The sequence below is a fragment of the Bombina bombina genome, chromosome 6, assembly GCF_027579735.1.
Source record: "Bombina bombina isolate aBomBom1 chromosome 6, aBomBom1.pri, whole genome shotgun sequence".
NCBI lineage: Eukaryota > Metazoa > Chordata > Amphibia > Anura > Bombinatoridae > Bombina > Bombina bombina.
In genome coordinates this window covers 442,276,076-442,292,137 of record NC_069504.1, presented here as the reverse complement: position 1 = coordinate 442,292,137, position 16,062 = coordinate 442,276,076, and positions in this window count along the sequence as shown.

Genomic DNA, 16,062 nt, shown 5'->3' with positions numbered 1-16,062 from the left:
ATACCTTAGGCCATGTCGGTTAATGATGTCCCTCAGTGGTAGTAAGTAAATTGCGAATAGCATGGGAGACAGAATAGATCCTTGTGGAACTCCGCAGGCCAGTTCTGTTGGTGCTGATGAGCTTGATCCTGATATTACTCTGTGATCTACCAGCGAGGAAAGATTTAAACCAGTTAAGGACTGTGCCTCCTAGACCACAAATGTACTGCAAGCGCTCTATTAGAATCCTATAGTCAATGGTGCCAAATGCAGCTGAGAGATCCAGGAGGATTAGAATGGAGTAATCACCTTTGTCTCTTGCCATGAGGAGATCATTTAGCACTCGGACTAGCGCTGTTTCAGTGCTGTGAAGAAAACAAATATAAGTATCACTGCTACATCCCTGTGATAGGTCAGAGTCCAGTCAGAAATAATCAACAAGGATACACTATGAAGACAGCAGCCAGCAGGACATAATATGTTAGTAATGGTCCTCAGGATATTGTAGAAGGTAATGGTCACTATGCGGACAATGGCCAACAGGACTCACTATGCAGAATGACCAGAACAATACATTATGCAGGATTAAAATAGCCAGTTAAAGGCCATCAGGGTAGAATAGCAAGTAATGGTCAGCAGGACACTGTATGTAGGTGATGGCCAAAGGAGAATGTAGAACAAAATGTCCATCAGGACACAATAGACATTAATGAATAGCAGAGCAATTAGAAAGAAATTGGCAAGAAGGACACAGTAGGGCATATTGGCCACCAGGACACTGTAAGCAGATTAATGCCAGCAGGACAGAGTACCAAGTAATAGTGAGTAGGATACAGTATGGAGGTATTTGTCAGAATGACCCTGTATACAAGTAATAGCCATGTGTATGAAAAGGACCAACTGAGATGTTTTTTCCTTTGTTAAATAAGGTGATCAGAATTCCAGAAAAATGGGCAATGCTCAAACTGTTATACTAGACATCTGCCTACCCTAAACAAATGTGACGCTCAACCATTTCCCATCATGCACATAAAAAATTGCTTTTAGAAATGATTTATATACATGCAGAAATACATTTGAAATAAGAACTTTTCCATTATATCTTCTGCACAATATATTGGTTTTAATGATTATTTTCTGTAAATGTTATTCTGCTTGTATTTCTGATTAATATCCTCATTGTGGGTATTTTTCTCATCACTAATACAAGTTTTTCTGGGATTTCTCTTTTGCAAATCTTTTTTTTATTTTAGCATAATAATGTCTATAACCTTATCCTAGAAGGAGGGATTAGAAGTGCATTGAAATGCATAACATTAAGTTAGAAATGATGGTTAGCAGAGATGGGTTATGTGAGGCTAGACTAAAGATAATCTATGGAAAGAAAACAATTAAGGCTTAGTTTGAGTAAGGTAACAGTTTTATACTTTTTGATTAATTTATAAACCTATTTTAAGAGTCTAAAAGGGAAATAAATGTTGCAGACATCTGTCAAATCTGGTGGTGTGTATGTAACTATTTATTAACTGAGGATAATGTAATTTCTCATGGGTGTCTAAAAGGCTAATAACATTATTCTTTAACATTTAATGCAATCTCATAGACATAATAAAATAATTTCAACATTATAATATAGAAATAACCATTTTTGCTGGAGTGTATGTTCAAACAGTGTTTCCACACAAAAAAGTCTGAACAAGCATATATATATATTATTATTATTATTATTTTTAAATGGACCTAAACATAGAATAATAATTACAACCACAATGCTTTGGAAACAGACTTACAATATGTTTCATTGGATCATTGTTTTATTTAAATGATTTGTATCCATGGACATCGCTGCGGAAAATGTTGGCACTTCATAAATAAAGTATAATAATAATAATAATAATAATAATAAAAATTGGATTGAACAAAAGATGTTTTAAGGTGCTTTGTGACCAGGTTTTTATAGGGGACACACCTCCAAGTAAGCTATGTCTAAACACATTAATTAAAGTGCATTTCAAAGTGCTTGCTTTTATCCAGTTTACAAGTTCCATAATAGGTGCAACCACTTTGAAACGCATTCTCTAGCATGCATGGAGGCGGGTCCTTTATAAAAACCTGGTCATGAAGGCACAATCTGGTTTAAAGGCCTCATAGGCAAATACAATGTTGCAAGACAGTGGGTTCATAATTTACAGTTTAAATAATGTTAAAATCCAGTAAAAGAAGATATTGTAAGTTTTTTCCATATAAAATCATATTTTTTATCTTGTTTTCAGATCACGCCCAATTAAAAACGATGCTGTAACAAAAACTAGATTTAAATATTGTAAAAAAAATACTTCTAAAAGTTTAACAGCGAACATATAGCGATAGAAAAATAGTGCACAATCTGCCCATCTTGATAACATAAAAGATGCAATTAGATGGTTTAGCAGTGGTGTGGATGGAAATGAACAGTGGTTTTCTATGAAAGTCACAATCATTCGATCCCCTTTTATTAACTGATTTAAAAGACACCTGTACTGCTAATGACAATCACCACAGTGTGACTTACAATTAATTTTCGAAATGAAAATAAAAAACATGCTATTTGTAGATGTTAGGGTCCTGAAGTGACTTTTCCTGCATATCCCATAAGCTGTACAGGGTATCAAGTACTCAACACATATGCATAAGTATATGTATACATTTGTAAATTTGTGCCCTGTCCACTGTATATAGCCTCTACATTTGAGATAAATAGAGCTACAATGTGTGTTAATAAACCTTTACAATGTCTCCTGTTGTCAGATATTTACCTAACACTATTCCAGTGATGGACTCCTGCTTTGGCATTACTCCATGTGGAAAGCCGATGTCTGTCTCCTGCAGCGGCTTCTGTCTTCCTTAGGTGCGCACCTTTAACCTATTATGGTTTCCTTTGAGTCTATGGGGCCAAATTATCAAGCTCCAATTGGAGCTTGATGCCTCTGTTTCCGCTGCTCCATAACTGGTCTGCTGCCTCTGAGGCTGCGGTCTGCAATCAGCCTGATCCTATACAATCGGGCTGATTGACACCCCCTGCTAGCGGCCGTTTGGTCCCGAATCTGCAGGGGGCAGCATTGCACAAGCAGTTCTGGTGAACTGCTTGTGCAATGTTAAATGCCGACAGTGTATGCTGTCGGCATTCAGCGATATCTGTCGGAGATGATACGCTACAGCATATCATGTCGGACAGACATTGATAAATCGGCCCCTATTTCTGAACTTTAGTTCCACTCGCCTAACACATAACCTTCACACCTGTGGCCATTTCATAACTTTCAACTTGTATGAGTGATGTCTTGTGTGGCCATGCTATCCATTGACAATATAGCGTGAACTAAAGGGATGTTGGCTGTGCTAAACATTCTCTGGTAATTCTGTTTTAACATTGACTTGTAATACCAGATTGTGCACTAATCTTAGCACGATTCTGCAATATTTATAGCCCACCGTTCACTATTAGTAGCGCTCTACTTGTAATCTAGGCCGTAATTGGCATGTTATCACCCCCCATATTAAACGACTAATATGACTATGAGAACATAACTGGCACTCATGTCCTCTTGTAGACTACATCTCTGATTTGCACTTTACTACATGTTCTCTGAAAAATTAGGTAACAACTATAATTGTAACTCTATTCCTATCCACACTATCCTCCTTTAAGTTTTTATATATTTTAAAATACAATTTTTGTGTGTTGTTTACATCCGTTTATTCTTAAAGCTAAATTTAGAAAATCTGCATCCAGAATTGTATTCTTTGCTAAATATAATAGAATATATAAGATGTAAAATTCCTTGAATATTCTACTGGCTTATCGACTGCTTCTTAGAGAGAAATGCAGTGAATGCCCAGAGTTACCAATGGAACATTCCTTATATCTTACAAGGAACCTTACACATATAGGGCCAGAATATGAGTGGCGAGCTAACTATTATCGGTGAGCGAAAAGGGGTTTATTGTGTGTGTTTGTGCGCTCAGATTACAAGTTGAAAGTAAAAGTGAACGCGGGAGCGCAATCACAATTTATGCATCCTCAGAGCTCTGGTTAACTGTTTTATGAAACAAAAAAGTTGCACAAAACACATCAAAAATACATTAAAACGTACAGTTGCACACAAAATAACACTATCTAATAAAAATGATTTAAAGAAAATGCCCAAAAAAGTTAGATGGGCTCAAAGATATAGAGTCTGTAGTGTAGTGAGAAAAAAAAAGGCAGGCAAGGGGCTTTAACATTGAGATACATACATATACAGTACATGTCTAAATATTTATATCTATGTATATATATATATATATATATATATATATATATATATATATGTTTATATGTTTTGTACAGATGTATTTATGTAATTATATGTGTATACATGTATTTACAGATATATATATATATATATATATATATATATATATATATATAAACATACAGGAGAGGATCCAAAGCACAAGTATCCAGGCAAATGTATAAAAGTAGAAAAATCCTTTATTCCAACGTGAAGTTAAAAGCATAGAACATAGTTAAGGGTATACAGTGTATAGCCGTGCTCCACAGCAGACATGTTTCTTGCACACTGCACTTGTCCACTGCATAAGGGGCTATTTCCGGACATTTATACACTTACGGCTAGATTTAGAGTTTTGCGGCCAAAGGGGTGCGTTAGCTATGCATGTTTTTTCCCCCGCACCTTTTAAATAACGCTGGTATTTAGAGTTCTCTGAAGGGCTGCGTTAGGCTCCAAAAAGGGAGCGTAGAGCATAATTTACCACCACTTCAACTCTCAATACCAGCGTTGCTTACGGTAGCGGCCAGCTTGAAAAACGTGCTCGAGCACGATTCCCCCATAGGAAACAATGGGGCAGTTTGAGCTGCAAAAAAACCTAACACCTGCAAAAAAGCAGCGTTCAGCTCCTAACGCAGCCCCATTGTTTCCTATGGGGAAACACTTCCTAAGTCTGCACCTAACACCCTAACATGAACCCAGAGTCTAAACACCCCTAACCTTACACTTATTAATCCCTAATCTGCTGCCCCCGCTATCGCTGACCCCTGCATATTATTATTAACCCCTAATCTGCCACACCGTACACCGCAACAACTTACATTATACCTATGTACCCTAACCCCTATATTATATTTATTAACCCCTAATCTGCCCCCCCCAACGTCGCCGCTACCTTACCTGCACTTATTAACCCCTAATCTGCTGACCGGACCTCACCGCCACTATAATATATGTATTAACCCCTAAACCACCTCACTCCCGCCTCGCAAACCCTATAATAAATATTATTAACCCCTAATCTGCCCTCCGTAACATCTGCGACACCTAACTTCAAGTATTAACCCCTAATCTGCCGACCGGACCTCGCCGCTACTCTAATAAATGTATTAACCCCTAAAGCTAAGTCTAACCCTAACCCTAACACCCCCCTAATTTAAATATAATTTTAATCTAACAAAATAAATTATTTCTTATTAAATAAATTAATCCTATTTAAAACTAAATACTTACCTGTAAAATAAACCCTAATATAGCTACAATATAACAAATAATTATATTGTAGCTATTTTAGGATTTATATTTATTTTACAGGCAACTTTTGTATTTATTTTAACTAGGTTCAATAGCTATTAAATAGTTATTAACTATTTAATAGCTACCTAGTTAAAATAATTACAAAATTACCTGTAAAATAAATCATAACCTAAGTTACAATTAAACCTAACACTACACTATCAATGAATAAATTAAATAAATTAACTACAATTACCTACAATTAAATCAACTAAACAAAATTACAAAAAAACCCCCACTAAATTACAAAAAAAAAGATTACAAGAATTTTAAACTAATTACACCTACTCTAAGCCCCCTAAAAAAATAACAAAGCCCCCCAAAATAAAAAATGCCCTACCCTATTCTAAAATAAAAAGTTAACAGCTCCATTACCTTACCAGCCCTTTAAAGGGCTTTTTGCGGTGCATGCCCCAAAGAAATCAGCTCTTTTGCCTGTAAGAAAACATACAATACCCCCCAACATTACAACCCACCACCCACATACCCCTACTCTAACCCACCCAAACCCCCCTTAAAAAACCTAACACTAAGCCCCTGAAGATCTCCCTACCTTGTATTCACCCAGCCGGTTATCACCGATCCGTCCAGAAGAGGGTCCGAAGTCTTCATCCTATCCGGCCAGAAGAGGTACTCCAGAGGGTCCGAAGTCTTCATCCTATCCGGCCAGAAGAGGTCCTCCAGAGGGTCGGAAGTCTTCATCCAGACAGCATCTTCTATCTTCTTCCATCCGGAGTGGAGCGGGTCCATCTTGAAGCAGCCATCCTTCCTCACCGACGGACTAACGACGAATGAAGGTTCCTTTAAATGACGTCATCCAAGATGGCGTCCCTTGAATTCCGATTGGCTGATAGGATTCTATCAGCCAATCGGAATTAAGGTAGGAAAAATCTGATTTGCTGATTGAATCAGCCAATCAGATTCAAGTTCAATCCGATTGGCTGATTGGATCAGCCAATCAGATTGAGCTTGCAATCTATTGGCTGTTCGATCAGCCAATAGAATGCAAGCTCAATCTGATTGGCTGATTGCATCAGCCAATCCGATTGAACTTGAATCTGATTGGCTGATTCAATCAGCCAATCAGATTTTTCCTACCTTAATTCCGATTGGCTGATAGAGGAAGGATGGCTCCGCGTCGGCTGCTTCAAGATGGACCCACTCCGCTCCGGATGGAAGATGATAGAAGATTTTGCCTGGATGAAGACTTCCGACCCTCTGGAGGACCTCTTCTGGCCGGATAGGATGAAGACTTCGGACCCTCTTCTGGACGGATTGGTGATGCCTGGCTGGGTGAATACAAGGTAGGGAGATCTTCAGGGGCTTAGGGTTTTTTAAGGGGGGTTTGGGTGGGTTAGAGTAGGGGTATGTGGGTGGTGGGTTGTAATGTTGGGGGGGGTATTGTATGTTTTTTTTACAGGCAAAAGAGCTGATTTCTTTGGGGCATGCCCCGCAAAAAGCCCTTTTAAGGGCTGGTAAGGTAATGGAGCTGTTAACTTTTTATTTTAGAATAGGGTAGGGCATTTTTTTATTTTGGGGGGCTTTGTTATTTTTTTAGGGGGCTTAGAGTAGGTGTAATTAGTTTAAAATTCTTGAAATCTTTTTTTTGTAATTTAGTGTTTTTTTTTTTGTAATTTAGTTTAGTTGATTTAATTGTAGGTAATTGTAGTTAATTTATTTAATTTATTTATTGATAGTGTAGTGTTAGGTTTAATTGTAACTTATGTTATGATTTATTTTACAGGTCATTTTGTAATTATTTTAACTAGGTAGCTATTAAATAGTTAATAACTATTTAATAGCTATTGTACCTAGTTAAAATAAATACAAAGTTGCCTGTAAAATAAATATAAATCCTAAAATAGCTACAATATAATTATTCGTTATATTGTAGCTATATTAGGGTTTATTTTACAGGTAAGTATTTAGCTTTAAATTGGATTCATTTATTTAATAAGAAATAATTTATTTTGTTAGATTAAAATTATATTTAACTTAGTGGGGTGTTAGGGTTTATTAGAGTAGCGGCGAGGTCCGGTCGGCAGATTAGGGGTTAATACTTGAAGTTAGGTGTCGCAGATGTTAGGGAGGGAAGATTAGGAGTTAATAAAATTTATTATAGAGTTTGTGAGGAGGGAGTGAGGCGGTTTAGGGGTTAATACATTTATTATAGTGGCGGCGAGGTCCGGTCGGCAGATTAGGGGTTAATAAGTGTAGGTAGGTAGCGGCGACGTTGGGGGGTGCAGATTAGGGGTTAATAAATATTATGTAGGTGTCGGCGATGTTAGGGGCAGCAGATTAGGGGTTTATAGGGATAATGTAGGTGGCAGCGGTGTCCGGTCGTCAGATTAGGGGTTAAAAAATTTTATTAGAGTGGCGGCGATGTGGGGGGACCTCTGTTTAGGGGTACATAGGTAGTTTATGGCTGTTAGTGTACTTTAGAGCACAGTAGTTAAGAGCTTTATAAATCGGCGTTAGCCCAAAAAGCTCTTAACTCCTGACTTTTTTCTGCGGCTGGAGTCTTGTCGGTAGAGGGTGTACCGCTCACTTCAGCCAAGACTCTAAATACCAGCATTAGGAAGATCCCATTGAAAAGATAGGATACGCAATTGGCGTAAGGGGATCTGCGGTATGGAAAAGTCGCGGCTGGAAAGTGAGCGTTAGACCCTTTCCTGCCTGACTCTAAATACCAGCGGGCAGTAAAAAGCAGTGTTAGGACCCCTTAACTCTGGTTTTGACGGCTAAGGCAGAACTCTAAATCTAGGCAATAGGTTCTTAAAGATACAGTTCATATTAAATTTATATACCATCCAGAATGCCATACAAATATATATAGACTGCAAACATAATATCCAAGTATTCTAATAGACACTGGGCATTGAAATAATTTTTGAGCAATACTTTTAAATTCACTTTAGCTAAAATTACTATTACAATTTTTTATCACCCCTGAATATATACATAAACTGTTAAGGTCAGCCCTTTGTCTTAAGTTAATTAATCTTACTTTTCTGTGAGATTTTAAATAGCTACCATAGAAACAATCTCGTAGTTATGTAAATAAACATTCCTCTATACATATAGGTTGATATCCCTTCTAAATTTAAGACCATCTGGGATAGTAGTATTGAGAGTAAATATCCAGAAGACCTCTCTAAGGTTTAATTTGTTCTCCCTATTACCCCTCTTCCCCAACTCGGGACATGATCAATTCCCTGAACTCTCAAAAGATTAGAATTGGAAATATGAAATTCCCTAAAATATTTGGCTATCGGTGTAGTTGAGTCAATATCCTCAATGGATCTAAGTTGTAATACCCTGTGCTTTAGTGACCTCTTAGTTTTACCTACATACTGTTTTGAACACCCCCCACATGTAAGGAGGTATATTACATGAGTTGTGTTACAATTTATATGAAATTTAATCTCATGTGTGTGTTTTGTTGAAGTAGAACTACAGTTCTTACCCTCCATTACATGATCACATGTTTTGCAGATGTTTTATCTGTACTTGAAAAAAAACATTTTGTTAATTTAACCAGCAAGTCTTGTTTTCTCTTGGGAGATCTGAGGGGGAAACTAAATTTCCTATTGTTTTTCCCTTCCTTGAAATAAATTCACACCCATCCTGCATTATTTTCTTCATTATGTGATCAGTACCTAAAATGGGGATACTTTCTCTAATAATATCACATATCTCTCCATATTGTGTGCTGTATGTTGTGATAAATTTTGGTTTCTGTTTAGTACCCCTATGGTTTGTAGTTTTATAGCATAAAAGTTGTTCTCTGGGAATTTGATCAACTTCCATTTGTGCCTTATTGAGAATATTATCATTGTATCCAATTTCTTTTAGATGTTCAGTGATACAATTCACCTGTTTAATATAATTAGCTTGGTTGGAACAATTTCGTTTTGCACGTATATATATTGTCCCTTGGGGATACCCCTAAGTGTGTGTCGAGGGTGACTAGAACTAAATTCTAAGATAGTATTCCCTGCTGTCGATTTTCTGAAAAGATCAGTTTCAATAGTATGTTCTTCTAAAGTACAATATCTAGAGAAAATTGATCTGATTCTGATTTTGTTCTCCTAAAAAGGTGATACACTAGTATTCTTATTAAGATATGTACAAAATTCATCTGTTTTTGTATCACTACAATCCAAAATGAAAAAAAGATCATCTATATACGTGCATAATGAATGATACTGTCATGATAGGGGTTCCCATCTCCATAGACGTGAGACTGCTTCCACTAACCCATGAAAAGGTTGGCATAACAGGGGGCAAATTTTACCCCCATAGCAGTCCCACGCCTCTGGAGATAGAAGCCCCCATCGAACAAAAAAAATTGTGTGTCAAAAGATAATCAATAGATCTTAAAATAAATTGTTTTGTGTTATGTTCATAATTACTACATCTCTCAAGAAAGTATTCAATAGCCTCAAGTCCTTTGGCATGTTGAATGGAAGTGTAGAGTGATGAAACATCAGCTACAAAAAACCTGTAAGTTGGTTTACATTTGATATGTTTAAGTTCTAATAACAGGGATGTTGTATCCTGTATGTAACTTGGAAGTTTGTTTACTAGGGGTTGAAGGAAATTATCCATAAGTCCTGATAATGGTTCATTCAATGATTCAATTCCTGCAATTATTGGACGGCCTGGAAGTTCTTTGGATCTTTATGGATTTTCGGAAAGTAGTGGTATTTAGGTGTTACTGGGTATTCAGGGATAAGGTTCTCTTCTACCGCCTGTGTAATGATATTATTATATCTTGCAGTTCTGACAATATCTTTAAGTATGTTTCTGTAATGATCAGTAGGATTCTCCCTCAACCTTGAGTATACTTCCTTATCATTAAGCTGTCTTTGTGCTTCTCTAATGTATGCTACTCTATCCAGTACCACTACATTACCACCTTTGTCCGATGGTCTAGTCACAATTCTTCTATCTTGTGTAAGCCTTGTCAATGCTTCTTTTTCCTTTCTTGTCATATTTGTTTTCTTAATGCTAGATGTATCATTAGTTGTGCAATTAAGTTGTCTCAGTTTTTGTTACACTACCTTTTGGAAGATTTCTATGGCATTGGATCTGTAGTATGTTTGTATGTATCAGTAGGATTCTCCCTCAACCTTGAGTATACTTCCTTATCATTAAGCTGTCTTTGTGCCCAGAGGTTTGAGAATTCGGAAGTTTCCATTATTTAGAGTTACAGAAATGGACTTTATTAATAAATGGAATGGCATATTAGATACTTGTTCATTTGCACTCATTGACCTATTAATTGAATATAAACAAAAACAAAAACATGATCTTCTACAAGAAATCAAGGAGATCCAAGAGAGTTTACAAACTGTTCAGAAAGATCCTGAATTCAAGAAATATGACAAACAATTTGAACAGAACATGATCACGTTTAAGCAAAAACTATGGGAATTCAAGTCCAGGAAAATCACACTAGATAAATATGACTATGATCACAACTCTGTGTATAGATGGGACAACCAAGAAAACTCTAACCGCGGATGAAATAAGAAAAGATGGCAGAGGAACAAAGTGAAACAATCAAAGAATGTCACTTTCTCTGATACAGAATACAAGATAAAATCCTCTGACTATGAAGCAGAAATAGAAGAACCAGTACCAGCTGTCTTACAATCTTCAACCACACAGTCAAAAAACAGACATGTAGAGACTCTACCAGGTACAATAAAAAAACACGTAGAGTACGGAGGGGAAGAAGACTACATACATCACCAGAACAAGGGCCATGGTTATCAACAACCGAAGGAGAAGAAAATTATTCAGGAACGAATATATGTAACATGATTAAGGGGACATCAGAAGAAATATGCATAAATGATAACAAAAATGTCTTGAATCTGTCATGTGTAGAATTGTCTAGTGTTAAAATTTCTGTTCTCTCCAGGGGACTTGTTTTTGTTCCATCTCAGCACTTTAACGGATTTAACACTATTTTAGACGTTAATAGATTTGTTAAAGAAATTGATTTGTTTGAAAATTGGTGTTGCGTAAACACTTTATTGATGCTGAGATTGAACAAGACCAATTAAGACTGGATGTATGTGATAGTGGTATAAAGGAACCACTGTCATTTGCTGATTTGTGTTAAATTATTATTTTATAGGAACTAAAAATGGAGAGTAATGACACAAGGGATGATTTAACTAATGAGTCTCATATAGACTTTAGTAATTGTAGGAAAAAAAGTAATTTCTATCCTGTACACTCGAGATCCAATGCCATAGAAATCTTCCAAAAGGTAGTGTAACAAAAACTGAGACAACTTAATTGCACAACTAATGATACATCTAGCATTAAGAAAACAAATATGACAAGAAAAGAAAAATAAGCATTGACAAGGCATACACAAGATAGAAGAATAGTGACTAGACCATCGGAAAAAGGTGGTAATGTAGTGGTACTGGATAGAGTAGCATACATTAGAGAAGCACAAAGACAGCTTAATGATAAGGAAGTATACTCATATGTACAAGACACAATGCAAGTACTGCAAAGACTAGAAAATCTAACTCTAAATGACTCCACTTGGCTAGTTACAACGGATGTAAAGTCCCTTTATACCTCTATTAACCACCAACAGGGTATACAAGCCACAAAATATTTTCTAGAAAGGTACTCTGAAGAAAATAAAGAACATGACAGCTTTATACTTAAATTACTAGATTTTGTACTGACCTACAATTTCTTTACATTTGATGGCCAATTCTATCTGCAGACAAGGGGCACTGCCATGGGCACTACCTGTGCACCCACTTATGCCAACTTGTTTTTAGGCTGGTGGGAGAAAGAATTTGTATTTACAGAAAGTAATCAAAAAATACACTGACTGTATCCCGTTGTGGATACGGTTCATAGATGATATCCTCTTTATCTGGGAAGGCACACACAGTGATTTATTAAACTTTCTAAAACAACTAAACCAAAATGATTTAAACATCAAATTAACTCATGAAGAAAGTCTGACAAAAATAAACTTTCTGGATATAACAATTAACAAAAAAAGTGATGGCAATGTAACTACCGACCTGTACAGGAAACCGACAGCGGCAAACAGTTTGCTACACAGTACTAGTGCTCATGCTCCAAGCACTATGAAAAGCTTACCAACAGGAGAGTTTTTAAGGCTACGCAGAAACTGCTCAGAGGACCAGGTATTTAATGACAGAGCAAAAGAATTGGAGGAGAGACTATGGAGAAGAGGATATAGTAAAAGGAGCACAAAGAAAGCCAAATATAGAGCTTTACACACTCCAAGACAAAACCTCCTTTTCAAAAAATATAAGAACAGCTCTAATATACCCAGGCTGATAATGACATACAACAGCCAAACACCACAAATCCTCAATATTGTACAGAAACACTGGAATATCCTTATGATGGACCCAACATTAAAAACCATCCTAGGAGATAGGCCTTCAGTTGGATATAGAAGAACGAAAAACATATAAGATCTTGTAACTAGTAGCCACTTCCAAAAGAAGAAAACCACAACTGCATTCAAACCAGGAGCTCACAAATGTGGCAACTGTAGCACATGTAAATACATGCGCAATACAGATACCATCACAGACAGGTTTGGTAAGAAACACAGCATCAAAAGATACATCAGCTGCAACACAGAAAGTGTAATTTATGCACTGTACTGTACATGCAATTTTTACTATGTAGGAATGACCTCAAGGAAATTACATCTGAGATTAATGGAGCATTTAAGGAATATTAAAAATGCAGCGAAAGACAAGGAAGAGATGAAATCCATAACTAGTGTAGCTGCACATTTCTTAAAATTCCATAATTCAAATCAAAATGACCTGCAATGCTGGGGTATAGAAAAAGTCAGTTTAGGAATGAGAGGAGGAAACTTAGAATCAGCTCTATTGAAAGCTGAAAGTCGGTGGATCTATTTATTGAACTCAGTTCAACCCCATGGGTTAAATGAGCAGAACAACTACTATATTTTTTTGTAAAGAGCACAGTTGTAACATTATAAGGAAGTATTGAAACTTGTCACAAATATTGGGGGCACAACTCATCTGATTTAATAACTTGTATATAGTGATATCAATGTGAAATTAAAACACTTAACATTACAAAGTAAAAAATACAAAAAAACAAATGAATAAATATAACAAGAGTGAATGACAATAGGAACAAATCATTATATAAGTTATTCTAACTTAACATTAAACCCTCACCCCCACGCACACAAATATAAGGAGCTGCACATTTTCCTCACAGGCATCACTAGCTCACACAATGAATTAAGAACACAGGTCACTTAATCTGTATAGTATTCAACTATACAACCTAGACACTTAAAGAAAGAATTCACTCTCACACAGTAACAGCACAAACTTAATCACTACAATCAGTAGTGTATGAACTTAGACACAGAATGAAGGAGTTCATTCTCACACAGTAATAGCACAAACAAAAATTTGTTTAATAATGTAAACAAATATAAAAAATAAAAAAGAGCAAGCACATACAACACAAGAACTCAAATGAACAAATAACACAACTCACAAACCTGAGACAGTAGTGGTTTTTTAACACATCACTGACACACATAGGGTGAACTTAGGATCATCCACATTTGTTGTGGAAAGAATGCTTACATATGTACAGTAGAAAGCAGAAATATAGTGTTATGTCATATACAGGACTATTTAATAAATAAGATTCAATATAGAAGTCAAATTAATTAGAAAAAGAGTTGCAAGTAACTAGAATAAAGTACCCCCATAATTTATGTATACAACAACAATATGTTAGTAACAACCGAAGCTGTAATTACATCAACAGTCGAAGTTACAACCTACATATAATATAGATCGCTAAACCCTAGCAAAATATTGCAACCACCAACAGTAAAAATAGATCTGTACAAGAAGCTGTCATTCATTGTACAGGCAATGTAATGACAGCTTGTCAAACTCCAGCAGAATAACGCATCTATCTATAATAAAAACTGATTTATACACGAAGCTGTCAATCTACAAACAGTGTCCAATCAGTACACAAGTTAAAAATAGAAGAAGGCGGGACTTCCGTTTTACCGGTATATACCCCCAAACAATCGGCGGCTCGCCGCCTTTGACAAAGCCCGGAGGGGCGAAACTAGTTAGGAGTGTATGTGAGCGTTTGGGCGCTCCAATTTTAACTGCCTACACTACATGCCAAATTGGACTTATAACGATCATAGCTATACTTAGTTAATTTGTTGACAGTCTGGGTTGTGCCAGACTTAGCCAAGGTATAATATATTTAGCAATCAGGCATTCAGCCTATCAGTTACCCTTATACTTTACCAGAGAGGATCAGATATATAGAAAGCTTAGTAAACGCATTTGCAGCACAAATACATCAACAGAGATATCTGTTATAGAAACTGACAGAATTTAAGGCTGTGTGGTTACCGTAACTTTCGTTCTCCAAAAGGCACGGTGTAAAGCGTACACAGAGCCAAACACAACAGTGTCCCAAGAGGCAACAGAGAGAAAATATTCCATTACCATATAAACACTGCCTAAAAAACTAAGGAAGCATATACTACCTAAGATATACAATACTGATATTGGTAATAGTGGTATTTGCTCTCTAGAAATAAAGATACGGGCAAGTGAATGTTTTTTAACATATACAGAGGAATATAAACTGTGCTCTTTTGGGGAAGTGCATAGTAAGTTACGGCTTCAAAAACGCATAAGTAAAAAAGTGCAATAATAATCACAACAGATAGCGTTTCAAGATTTAGCATAACATCTTAGTTGTGCAGCAGTGCAACAATTTTCTAACAACTTAAGAATAAACAATCCACACAGCTCTATAACGAACATTATCGTATCAAGCAGAAAAACTGCAATTGCTGTTCTATAAACAATAACTCTCAGGTATAACAACCAGAGAGGGTACTTAAAAAATCATTACTGGCTAACAAGACTCATAAGGGGATCACCAGGGTACCCAAACAACAGATACTGGGATTACTAGGGTACCCAAATAATTATTTGGAATATGTATGTTATTAGATTGAGTTAACATACACATTATTGTGGGACCCACTTATCTAAGTATAGCACAACCAAAATAGTATTACTCTGGGGGAACAAAGATTAATGTTACAGGCCTTTGATATTATAGTCTCCCACCCAAGAGAAAATATACAGTCTAATTACATGATAGTGTTAGTGTCGATTTTAAGTTGTGTGTAACCCTTATTTTAAGTGCATTTCATAATAAAAGTTATATTTTAATTTCACCCGGTTTGGATCAACTGCCTTAAAGTCTAGGCTAAGAGTGCTTATATGTGCATACTTTCAGGAGACATCCACATCTCTGTGAGAGTCTTCTTTGTCTTTTTGGAAAATTTACTTTTATGCATTTAGCACCATTCCCTACATAACATAAACTTTACAAATTAACAAAG